Source organism: Drosophila guanche, unplaced genomic scaffold, assembly GCF_900245975.1.
Source record: "Drosophila guanche unplaced genomic scaffold, DGUA_6, whole genome shotgun sequence".
In the NCBI taxonomy this organism is placed as follows: Eukaryota; Metazoa; Arthropoda; class Insecta; order Diptera; family Drosophilidae; genus Drosophila; species Drosophila guanche.
In genome coordinates, this window is record NW_022995766.1 from 266931 (window position 1) to 281003 (window position 14073).

Sequence of the window (14073 nt, forward strand, 5' to 3'; positions counted from 1 at the left end):
AGCTGAATTTTTTGGCTCGGATGGTCAATATCCTCAGAAGAAAGAATTTTAAAATTATTAAGGAATAATTCATTAAAGTTTACATTCAATAAACAACTTCAAGGATATTTTTCAAGTACATGTGATCATTAATGTATCCTATGGAATTTTTAAAACCAAAAAGAAAACATTAAATTTTTTTTAAAAACAATTTAAGAAAAATGGTTTTAATTATAATGATAAGCTAATAATGAAAATTTTTAAAAAATTGGTTTAAAAGTAAAAATAAAAAAACAACGCATTTATATTTTAAAGTAAATATATTATTTTTTGGAGTGGGATTCATTCTTTTATTTAATATATAATATTTAAGCATGGCTTTCTTTGCCGGTAACGTATGCCAAAGACATGTGTCAGGTCCATCGGTAGCATCGTCTTCGCTCCAGGGGCACAGCCTATAGTAAAACCAGAACTTGGAGTAATGGAGCTCCTTTTCCTCCAGATCCCAAAAAATAACCATGAGGCTTTCCAGGATTTTCAAATGCTCATCGAAAATCATCTCTTCGAATTGAATAAAAAAAAGTTTTATTTTATGGGTGTGCATGATTCAGCTGGCTTCTTGTAACTGATACTGATGATCGTTCAAGGAGCGTGGTTCTTTTATATCCATGCCTGTACTCCTTCATCATTACGATTTTTCTTTTCATAAATATTGCTAATAAACCGGGCTATTCCATTTATCTCTTTCTAACTCGCAAATGTATTTATGTTTTAACCTGTTTTCTTATTTTTTACTTAAATTAATATCTAGTTTTCTCTTTTCTCTTATGTATAAGAGAGGCAATCCCTTGAATTCTTTATTTATTCTTTACATACAAATTGGAAATGGGGAGTGCTCTAATCTAGTCATATAAGATTTATATTTATATTTTCCTTTACATATAAGATGTAAAATTACATGCTCCTTTAGCATCTTAAAGGGTGTTTTTGTGGAAAATTTGGTTACATAACTTTTAGGTAAAAAATGCTTACATACCATTATAAAAATGAAACTATTCAAACTACACAATTTTTTTATATTAAATTATTTAATCATGATTACATGATCTTTTATACTCTCATTCGTCTTTTCTTCTAAAATGAGATCTATGCTAATTGGTTTTTGCGTTAGGTATATAGTTGTAATCATTGAAAAGCCAGATGTGAGAATAGGATTTCAAATATTATATTTTATGTCTTTATATACATACATTCATACATGTATACGTATGTACATAAACCATTCAAATGAAAACATTATCTATATATATAAAAGAAAGTTGTATTTTGTAAAGCACTTATAACTCGAGAACGGCTGGACTGATTGCCATGGTTTTTGATTTGTTGGATTTGTTTCCGTCGCGAGTAGCAGAATACATCTTAAAAACAACTTATAGCCTGTTTGTTGCGGCCTTAAAGCCAAAATTTTATTTTTTTCTGAAGACATCATGTGTCTGTTCAGAAATTTGTCTAAAAAGTTCATTTGTTGTTCATTTCTATTTGTTTAATCATATTTAATATTTGTTTTATTTATTTGTTACATCCAATACCAACGATGAAATCACGCACTATCAAGTTGGTAGATATGTGAACTGCAATGAAGCAATTTGGCGTATATTTTCATTCCCTATTCACGAACGTCATTGCACTGTTTTACATTTGGAGGTGCATCCAGAGAACAATCAGAGAGAATATTTCACAGCGTCGAATGCTGCTCAACGTTCCGAAACACCTCCAGCGACAACACTGACCAGTTTCTTTGCGATTCGTCAAAGCGATCCGTTCGCACGAACTTTTCTTTACTCAGAAATGCCACGTTATTACACTTGGAACGCTACATTGAAGAAATTTCAACGTCGGAAGCAAGACGATGCAGTTCCTGGTCATCCAGATATGCGTTCTACTGATGCTCTTGGTCGTATTTACACAGTTCATCCGAAGAATGATGAATGTTTCTATTTGCGGTTGTTGCTGGTACATGTTTGAGGGCCAACATCATTTGAATCACTGCGAACTGTTAATGGTATCGTGTGGCCCACATTTCCTGCAGAATGTCAAGAGCTAAATTTGCTTGAAAACGATACTCATTGGGACAAGACAATCGCCGAAGCAATTATTTCTACATCTCCAAGTCAGATACGCACATTATTTGCTATCATCATTTCAACATGCTTCCCATCGAACCCACTTGACCTGTGGAACAAATACAAAGATAACAAAATAAAAAGATAAGAAATTACGATCTTGAGGTGAATGAGGAGATCCATAACCAGACTTTGCTCTTGATCGAAGATATGTGTTACCTCATGTGCGGCAGTTTGTTAGTTAGGTTAGGAATACCAGCGCCAGATCGCGGAATGAATGACGCATTTAATAGAGAATTGGAACGTGAACATGAATATGATCCACATGAACTAATCCAATCAGTTCAAACGAATGTACCTCTGTTGAATCCTAAGCAGAGGGAAGTCTATGATACACTGATTAATGCAATTGATGATGGAAATGGCGGCTTTTTTTTTCATGCCCCCGGTGGAACTGGGAAGAAATTCCTCACGTCATTGATTTTGGCCACTGTACGTGCGAGATCCGAAATTGCGGTAGCAATTGCTTCTTCTGGAATAGCGGCCACATTGTTAGAAGGATGCCGTACGGCTCACTCAGCTTTAAAATTGCCATTATACCTTCAAACTACTGAACAAATGACATGTAACATTTCGAAAAACTCCGCAATGGCCAAAGTTTTAGTAGCATCGAAAATCATCATATGGGACGAATGCACAATGGCGCACAAACGCGCATTGGAAGCACTAGACCGAACATTAAAAGATCTGCGCAATGACTCGAGATGTTTTGGTGGTGCAATGATTTTATTATATGGCGATTTCCGACAAACACTACCAGTCATTCCAAACTGTGGTGTACTGTCTGTAAATATGAGAGTTGCATTGTTGAACGATCTATCTGCTGATGATTTCTCGAAGCAATTGCTGACTATCTGTAATGGCCGTGTTCCTGTTGACAAATCGAGCGGTTTGATTTCATTTCCTCCAAATTTTTGCAATTTCGTATCATCAAAAGACGAGCTTATCAACAATGTATTCCTGGATATCATTGCTAACCACAAAAATACTAAATGGTTAAGTGAGCGAGCAATTTTGGCCGCTAAAAATAAAGATGTAGATGACCTCAATCTTATAATTCAAAATCAAATTTTAGTTACTCTATATTCATTCAAATCTATCGACTGTGTAACAAACGAAGAAGAAGCCACTAGTTATCCAACTGAATTTTTAAACTCCCTGGATGTGCCTGGTTTACCACCGCACAATTTAAAACTTAAAGTTGGCTCGGTAGTTATTATGCTTAGAAATTGAAACCAACCAAATCTGTGCAATGGAACGCGTTTTGTGATAAGAAAACTGATGAGCAATGTGATTCACGCGTCGATACTTAATGGAAAATTTAAAGATGAGGAAGTTCTTATTCCAAGGATTCCGATGATCCCAACGGATATGCCCTTTGAGTTTAAACGAATTAAATTCCCGATTCGCCTTGCCTTCGCCATGACGATCAACAAATCACAGGCCAATCCTTGACTATTTGTGGCCTCAATCTAGAAAATGAATGTTCTTCCCATGGTCAATTGTACGTGGCATGCTCACGTGTCGGCAAACCGAGCGGATTTATTTGTTCTTGCGCCTGACCAAAAAACAAAGAATGTCGTTTACCACAAAGTGCTTGAATGAAAATCCTATTACCATCGCATTGGATCATTGCAACCTATAGAAGATGCACAGCATAAATTCTTGCAATATGGGCAATATGGAAGAACAACTTTACAGGCGTCAAGGGATCAACACAGCTACGAAGAGAGCAATTCTCCAAGATTTACAGCAAATGCTTCATGAAAATCATGCATTGGTCAGGCTGTTCAAGACTGCTTTAGAGCGCATGCCAAGTGATTGCAATTCGGTCAAGTCAATTAAATACATTTCCAAATATGTCACGACAGGGAGCGACATGGCGGTTTTTGGTATCCAAACATCCAATACCAACGATGAAATCACGCGCTATCAAGTTGGTACTTTTTTGTTTCTATCTATATAAACATATTATTTTGTATCATTGTTTTACGTTCATCAACGCCTAAATTAGTTCAGCTAAAATGTAACACGACATTCATTGTCTGTTAGGCGGTGCGAAGTTCGCCGGGTCAGCTAGTATCTATATAAAAATGGACCGTATGTGAGGTTTTTTACATTTTACATATGCTCTTACATAACTCGAAACCCTATATAAGAACAACTAACTCTTAAGATACTTTAATTCATTTTCTATTCGAAATGAGTGAATTTCATTGCGAGTTGTGTTATATGAAAATAAGTTTTAGGTCCCGCAATGGACTGAAACATCACGTTTTAAAAATTCATAACTTCAGTTATGAAAAATCAAAATCATCATATTACTAATGTTACTTATGTCCCGGCGCTATAAAGTTTTGGCTGAGATTTGACCTCAATATGCATGTTTTATTAAAGCATTTCGAATATTTAAAACAAGTACACAATAAATTAAATATTAAGAAATAAAATAAAGATTTACATTTCACTTGACTTTTCATGATGTTTTAATATGATGTGAGATTCAACCAATACATTCAATAGTACCGGCATTCTACCTAAAATCTATTTATTCTTTTTGCGTAATCTTCCCTTAGAAAAAACCATGTAGACTATTATCCCATACAATATCATTTAAGACGTTCCATTGCATTATATATTCTTACGTTTTAATTCCGAAAATCAGCGAAAGGTCCACGGAGTCGGGCTGGGTGTCCAGATCTATAGTTGTCTCAGGTTGCGAGTTTATAAAATATATATATTTTGTCTGGACGTTCATATGCAATGACTGCACCATCAAGTGGCCCATGCGACACCAAGCGAAAGCCTGTTACGCGCGGAACCCAGCAGAACGCAGCCCTCCTCCCGCCCAACCGACCGAGGGGCGCTGCCGCATGACGCGCGGCGCGATTAACCGAACCGGTCGCGAGCATGCAGGAAAGATGTAAGGCTAATATTCGAGGAAAATTAGAGCTAAACATAACTAGACTAGAGCTACTATAGCTAAGCAAGCAAAAATTACCAAAATCAGAAAGAAGACAAAACTAAAATGAAACTAACTACGGGAGAGGTAGGCTAGTGTAAGAGATTTAAGAAGAGGAAGGGAGTTAGTTGAGGATATAATGTGGTAGAGGGAATAATAATCCGAGCATAAAACCCTAAAGGGTTCGTGTGAGGCATAATTCGATCTACACAGTGGAAGGAACAAAGGAATAAAGTTTCTAGTGGGTCTAATGGGAATCGTAAAATTTACGCGGCTCAGCAAGTCAGCGCTTTCTACATCCCCCTAGATCAAGATATGCATAAAAATTACACCAAGCATTTTTCTACGACCAACTAAGGATGGAATATTTATTAAAAGAAGTCTACTACGGTAGGATGGCAGTCTCACAGTTGCATCCCAGTTGAGGCCCCGTAGGGCAAATAATAAACAGTTTTTCTGTACTGATTCAATACGGTCCTGATGTATGTTGTACTGAGGGCACCATACACATGAGCCGTATTCTAAAATCGGACGAACAAGCGAGATATAGAGAATCTTCGTTATATAGGGGTCCTCAAATTCCTTTGACCACCTCTTTATAAACCCAATCACACCCATGGCTTTATTTACCATGGTAGAAATATGTTCAGAAAACTTTAACTTGGGGTCTAGTTTAACACGTAGATCATCAACCAATGTAATTCTCTCAAGAGAACTACCGCAGAAGGTGAAAGGAGCCAGGAAGGGGCTGGAGCGATAAAAAGTCATATGTAACGTGAAGCTCCGTAATTCAACATTGTATAAACGTGTCGTGGTACTGACTTTCGATAACTCTAGTCTAACGTTCGCTCTCACTTTACTTTACAGGAATATGACCTGTGTCTCAAATTGTAGTAGGCGTATGTATTCATGAGCTCTTAAACAATTATGAGAAGGCAGGTCATTAATAAAGAGTGTGAAAAGTAAGAGGCCTAAATGGCTACCCTGTGGTACTCCAGAAGTAAACATAACAGGTAAAGATAAGGAGTTTTTGAAAAGGACCCTTTGAGACCTAGAAGACAGGTAGCTAGAAATCCATCTCAACAGATTGGGCGGAAACCCTAGAAGGTCGAGCTTTTGTGCAAGAAGAGAATGGTTTACAGAATCGAATGCATTACTGAAGTCAGTGTAAATAATATCCGTCTGCAAGTTACCTTGGAAGCCTTTAATTACAAAGGAGGTGAACTCTAAAAGATTTGTGGTTGTTGATCGTCGCCGTATAAATCCGTGCTGAGCTGGAGATTTATGTGATTTGCAGAGATGCTGCAAGTGCGGAGTTAAAAGTTTCTCGAACATTTTAGGAATAACGGATAGCTTAGATATACTCTATAGTTTTTAGCGTCAGACTTGCTACCTTTCTTATGGAGAGGAATTATAAAGGATTCCTTCCAGATGGGGGGAAAACTAGAAGAATGGATGGATAGAGTGAATAGTTTAAGCAAAGGTCTGCACAGAAACTCGGCACAGTAACTGAGTACACAGCCGGGAACTCCGTCAGGGCCCGGAGAAAATACCGGCTTAACTAATTGAAGTTCATGAAGTAAGGAGCCTTCATTAAACAAAGGGCAGAAAATGCCATTCGACCTTGGTAAACTATATGGATACATATGACCTGGGTAGCTTTCCTGGGAATAGGTGGTTTGAAAAAATTGTGCAAAAAGATCGGCGATTGCCTGATCATTTTTTGCCGACATATTCAAAAATGATAGCGAGGATGGATGTGCGGACGTTCTACGCTTACTGTTTACAAAGCTGTAAAACTGTTTAGGGTCCTATATATATATATATATATATATATTATATTTCGAGGTCATCCATCTTCGTTTAGAATCCACTAGTTTATGAGAAGGCTTGTAGCTGTGAGTAGCTATTATATGGGCATGTAACTATAGGACAGTGTTAGGCATACACACAGACAAAAGAAATGATAACGATAGTAAAAGAACGGTCAAGGGGCTAGGAGGACCTTTTACAGAAAAAACCATTAGCACCATAAAACCAAAAGAGATAAGCGATCCCAAAATAAAATAGTGCCGCAGATTCATTTGAAAGGGACAGGATGAAACACTTGCTTGAGGGATGTTTGAATCGTTGCAGGGAACCAATCACATAAGCAGAGAGAGGGATAGTTGTTTGATGGTTGCTGTCCAGGATTATAGATCATGGATTTTTTGAGAAAGTTAGTTCACATCTTGACCGCTAGATGTATACTCGTATTGACCATGCGACATATATCTCCCAGTGATAAATTCGCACGCCAATATGACACCTGCATTGGGCAACTCGCACTCTATTATTTCGGGTATAAATGAAACTTCAAATCGCGAATAAAGATTTATTCATTAGAAAGTACTCAACAAAGCCGTCTCATTTTAGAGATGTCCCTTCTTTTTATACCCGGTACTCGAAGAGTATATAGGGTATATTGTATTTGTGCACAAAGTGGATGTATATAACGCACAGAAGGAAACGTTTCCGGCTCCATAACGTATATATATTCTTGATCAGCATCAATAGCCGAGTCGATAGAGCCATGTCTGTCTGTTCGTCCGTCCGTCTGTTCGTTTGTCCGTCCGTCTCTCCCTCTTGATTGGGACTGTAAGAGTTAGAGCCACCTCCACACTGTTGTATGCTCACACTGAAGCCAGCGTAAGTAAAAAATTAGCCCCACCTCCTTACGCCTACACAAAGGGCCAAAATCTCCCACAGCCAAATTTTTTAAGATAAAAGAAAACTAAAAACGCCATTCCGTAGGGAAGAACCATATCTATCAGATCATCGATTGGGTTCCGATTGGATCAATATTATACCCAGAATGAAGAAATTAATTTATTAAAGTAAAGTACAGATGTAGTACTGAGTACCGGGTATAAAAGTTGTGACGCGTAAGAAGCGTCTCACACGTTCCTTCTCGTTTGGTTTTTTCTTGAAATCTTATCTTATCCCATGTTAGTTACACTGTTCAGTATTTCGTATATTTTATTCACCACTCGACAGTTAAGAGCACTCACTGGACACAAATCTGTGCTCTGTCGAAACTACCCACCCACCCTTTTAATCTCCCTCATAATTCATATCGCCTCTACCGGTACGACTCTCCACTTTCCCACATAAATGTTTTTCGGTTGTTCAATTGTTCGTGGGACTTCTCTTCTCTTCCTGCGTTGTTGTTTCTCCCTTCCTGTCTGCACAATTACTTGCATGTGAAAGCTTTAAACCACATATTTGAGAATGTGTGTGATTTTGTGCGTCTCTATTTCTGTTTCATTCTTAAAAAGGAAAACTCTTTTTAACTATCACTTTCATGCACGACAGCATCAACAAACTCGTACAGGACATCAGGAGTCATTTGGCAGAACTACATTTTGGGAAGCACATTCTTTTTTTTTGAGCACGAATAGTTTTTGTCTCACTCTTTTTGTGGTCAGCAGTGTTATGATTTCTTCATTTTGAGTAGAGTTTTAAACGGTTTTCGCTTGCTTTCCGCTCATATTCCACTATTACTATTTCTTTCATCCCCTCTTCCTCACCCTCTTGCAACTAATATTAATCTCGCCTACATCTGTGGCCCACTGTTGCATCTCTTTTTGTCGAATTAAAACTGTTTTTATTGAATTGAAAAACTTTTCCTCCCGTTTGATGTCGTTTGTGGTTTTACGGTGTTGTGTTGTGTTGTGTTGTGTTTTGGCATTTGGCATTTGGTTGCCAGCGAAATAAACGATTACGCGTAATTAGACGATGACTACGACGACTGTCTTCGGTGGTTTGGGGCTTATTTTCGAATGAGCGGAAAATTGAATGGAACAATGTGCCCAAGGCAAGGATTGGGTTTCCGATTGAGGATTGAAAGAGGAAGTCAGTCTTTTGACTAAAATTATGAGCCATTAACCTAAACTTTTCTTCTTTTCTCTTTATTTTTTGGCACCAGCTCCGTTTGACTGCTGCCTCAGCTTTGGCACTCTTACTGTGCAAAATTAATCAGAAGTGTAGCTGTAGCTTTTGATATGTAATTATATTCAAACATTCTTTCTTTCCTAAATTCCTTGCCAAAACTTGCATCCCAGACGAATCTGAGGTTTCTGTAATCCCCACCGCAACGGAGAGAAACACTTCAGCATTTTAAGCAGAGGATTTATACAAAATACGTGATGCACACAAGAACTCCAAACTCATGCAGGATATGTGCACACACAAATGAAGACTTAATTCAAGTCAATCGTCGTCACTCTTTCAGACTGATCTCTGTTTGTCTTTTGCTAGGGTTCCTGCTTAATTTGAACAACTTCCCAAAAGGAAAACAAAAATACGAGTAACTTTCATTCACAGGAAGTCCTGGGAAAATTTTTAGAGCAACCACATCGGCAGACCATATACATACGTACGTATGTATGTACATGTATACATATGTAGCTACGTACATATACATGAATATACATGATTACGATGCATACTCCAACTAGTGGAACATAACACGCAAGTCAAATACAATTTAGCGCTGCATTCACGAAACATTCATGAACATTCATGCACTCGCTTCTCTGGCACTCACTCTCGCACAAAAGGGCACGCACGTATAAAAAGCCTCTTTAAAATCCGCTCGGAAATTGTTGCATGTGATATTTTAATGTTCCACCAGTAGCAACAGGGGAAAAATACGGGTCCAGCAGCTGGTGCAACGCATTTGGTGAAGGAAAATATTGATTGCCTTCACAATGTTAGAAAGTATGCTGTAATTTTGCTGAGAGTAGAATTTCTGGTAATGCGGTGCCAGGCCCATTTTTTCCAAATTCCTTTCCTGTTATGCACATATGTATGTACATACATATATTAAAAAAAATAAATCAATAAATGTTATTTCTTTTGATTATACTCCATTTTACCTAGAAAGTGGTCAAAATCCGCATAATGTCCTGAAAGTTAGAGGAGGACTGCTTATGTATAAACTGTTTCCTGCAGCTTTCCAAAATATTTTGCATCAATGTTGTAAAACCAAAAAAAAAAAACGCTGTTGTTGTTGCAAAACTGCACATAATAATGGGAACATTTTCAGAAAAATCAATCAGCCAAATTATTGAAACAAATATTAAGAAAAGTGTGTCACGTGCAATCTGCCAAATAAAATAAATGTACACTCACTTCTTTATGTTCAGGCTCAACTTTTGTGCTGTTTCGAAATTCTGGGTTCCACTCTGGGTACCTCTTCTCATAGATACTACGATAGCCATTTCCCACTTTAAGGTCGAACTACACTTTTTGGCTGTCGAGATTTTTTGGAAAATTAATTTTTGTAGCCTAGTTTTATGGGGCACTCCCATCATTATCATCCTCCCTTTTTCGTCTGGTTTGACTTCTGTTTTTGGACGTTGACATGCAATGACTGCACCATCAAGTGGCCCATTCGACACCAAGCCAAAGCCTGTTACGCGCGGATCCCAGCAGAACGCAGCCCTCCTCCCGCCCAACCGACCGAGGGGCGCTGCCGCATGACGCGCGGCGCGATTAACCGAACCGGTCGCGAGCATGCAGGAAAGATGTAAGGCTAATATTCGAGGAAAATTAGAGCTAAACACAACTAAACTAGAGCAAGTATAGCTAAGCAAGCAAAACTATCAAAGTCAGAAACAAGACAAAGCTAAAATGAAACTAGCTACGGGAGAGGTAGGCTAGGATAAGAGATTTAAGAAGAGGAAGGGAGTTAGTCGAGGATATAATGTGATAGAGGGAATTATAATCCGAGCATAAAACCCTAAAGGGTTCGTGCAAGGCATAATTCGATCTGCACAGTGGAAGGAACAAAGGAATATAGTTTGTAGTGGGTCTAATGGGAATCGTAAAGTTTATGCGGCTCAACAAGTCAGAGCTGTCTACATCCCCCTAGATCAAGATATGCATAAAAATTACACCAAGCTTTTTTCTACGACCAACTAAGGACGGAAGATTTATTAAAAGAAGTCTACTACGGTAGGATGGCAGTCTCACAGTTGCATCCCAGTTGAGGCACCGTAGGGCAAATAATAAAAAGTTTTTATATACTGATTCAATACGGTCCTAATGTATGTTGTACATGATCCGTATTCTAAAATCGGACGAACAAGCGAGATACAGAGAGTCTTCATTATATAGGGGTCATCAAATTCCTTTGACCACCTCTTTAAAAAACCCAAGCACACCCATGGCTTTATTTACCATGGTAGAAATGTGTTCAGAAAACTTTAACTTGGGGTCTAGTTTAACACCTAGATCATCAACCAATGTAATTCTCTCAAGAGAACTACCGCAGCACTTTAAAACTGCTGAATTGAGACTCCATGGCTAGAAGCCGATCGTACTGCTTTTTAAAGCCCACGGTCAGCTCCTTAAAGCCCATTCGCGTCTGCCTCATAAACGTGACCATGTCATTTTCGACAGACCGACATGCCTCGCAACTGTAATGCAGACCATTACGCTTTGAAATTGCGTCACCCACGAGACCTGAAAACCCAATACATTTTACGTGCACTACGTTATCGCAGAGCCAGTAAGGGATGATCGGCTGGTAGTGGTTGATCTGCTTCTTGCAAGCCTTAGCGGAACACACAACCACGTATTCCATTATTTTTATTGTTTATATTGAATATATAAATAAAAAATAAATAAAAATTATTTTCACAAAACAAATAGCAATGGGACCAGTGTGCCGACCAAGTGCTCAAAGCAATGCTTAAAGCGGGATCGAAAACAGATGAGCGCAGAGAGGAGAGAAGAACAAGCGCAGCGGCAGCTAAAACAATGAGCGCACGCTACTGCACAGAAAGTATTGAGAGCGGGAGAGAACGAACGATTTTTTTCTTATATTATACCCGGTACTCGAAGAATAAATAGGGTATATTGTAATTATGCTCGAAAGTGAATGTGTGTAAGTATATCAGTACTCAACGAGTTGGTGTCAGAAGTGGTGTAGATGTAAAATGTTAAATTCGAATTCGAATGTTAAGGTTTGGAACAAAGCATGCGGTATCACAATGGGCCGAAACCGGCCTAGGTGTATCGGGTCTCTGACAACCCCGACAGCCGCCTCAACATAACCAAAACTATATAAACACTAAGTACCGGGTATAAAAGTTGAGTCGCGTACGAAGCGTCTCACAAACGTTCATATTCATATTCACTATTTTGGTGGACTTTTATAAGTGCAGTTTCAGTTGCTAAAACTTCTAAAAAGCTGACGAATGCATCTATAATGTATACCCAAACTTTTTGTTTTTAGCTTACCGTTTGAAAAATATTAAGCTTTAAAGCACAAATTTTATTTATTAACTTAGAAAAAGTAAAAAAAAAAAATTCTATGCTGTGCCCTCTTTTTTTGTGTATAGGTAAATTAATTCGGAGCCGTTTACATTATAGATGCATTAATCAGCTTTATAGAACGGCTAGGTTTATTACAACCAGATTTAAGATACTTAATTAACGCGAAATAAAAAAAACGCTACTTCTAAAAAAACCGTTAAGAAAAAACACCAGACTTTAAACCATAATTCTTTAAAAAATATATGTAAAGTTCTCTGTGTATTAGAAAAAGACGTTTCGGTTCGAAGCGAAAAAAAAGTTCGAGTTTGTCGAGCAGTCTTATGAGTGCTTTTAAATACTTACAAATATTTTTAAATTGATACTTTCATTTTAAATTAAAAAAAATTAGGCGTGCTTTGAATTCTTGTGTACATTTGTATGTATGTATGTACATCAAATGTAATATGTGCATAGTTTAGACAAGAACCATTTTCCATTCAAATTATTGTACTCGAGGGTCCATAAAATAGGGAAGAACTTCTTGCGTGTAGACTTTTAAAGAGTTATAAACCTTCCTTTTGAAATATTCTAGTGTTATGCCTTTTTCAAAATTATTGTAAAGCAAAAAGCTTTGAGTATGATAATAAACTTTTATTGAAAAAGTTGTACAGGATCACTAAAGTAAAGGCTAAACTATATTTTACAGTCCAAATATCCTAAAATAACTGATATATTTTGTATTTTATAATATTATATTATACATACTTATGTATTTTAACTTTTATACTCTGAATGAGTAGAACAGTAGAAACGCATATAAACATTGTCATACGAACTATTATGTTGCTAAAATAGAAATGTACATTTGTACATACATATTTGCCTTATTTCTTATATTAAAATCAGTAGCAAATGCAGGAAATTATACAGTCAAGAATATTTATATCCACTAGATTCTTAAAAATATACCTTAAGATTCGTTGTAGAATACTAAAAATATGTTCAGCTGAAACTTTTGCTCAGTATACAAAAAATGTGATGTGTAATTGAAACTGCTAGAAGTATTTTTGTACGTTTCTTGAGCTAAGACAATAACCAGAAAGGTTTGTGTTCTTCACTGTCTGCCATAAATTCATACATTTTTCGAGGATAAGAATAATTTATAGCGACTCATGTATTATGGGAAGTCCTTTTCTATCATCCCCTCAAATCATCGAAAAAATCAACCCCTGTTATACTAAATGCCCCAACAGTTCATTTTCAAGAGTTCAGGGTAGGGAAGTATTCACCCTGTTAAGTCTCAAATTTAAGTGAGCCTTATAAGTAAAACGAATGAGTGAGTGAATTGCCCAATAGAATGTATCAGTAAAACCTCCATAAATCAGTGAGTAAATTCTTGAGTTAGTGGACTTTCCTAAGAGCCGAATAATTCAAATTTGTATCTTGTTAGCCGATTTTTTTTATTTTTTTCCGCTATGTTTTCGTACTCTTCGTACTTCGTACTCTTTGAAGTACGACTATTTGGTGGAGTTTAATTTAGTTGACTTTCATTTGCAGCAGTGCACTCAGAATATAAGAAAAATAATGCAATACCAAGATAATAAATAGTTTTGATTCAGTTTCAGTTACAGTCTCGTCTCCCTT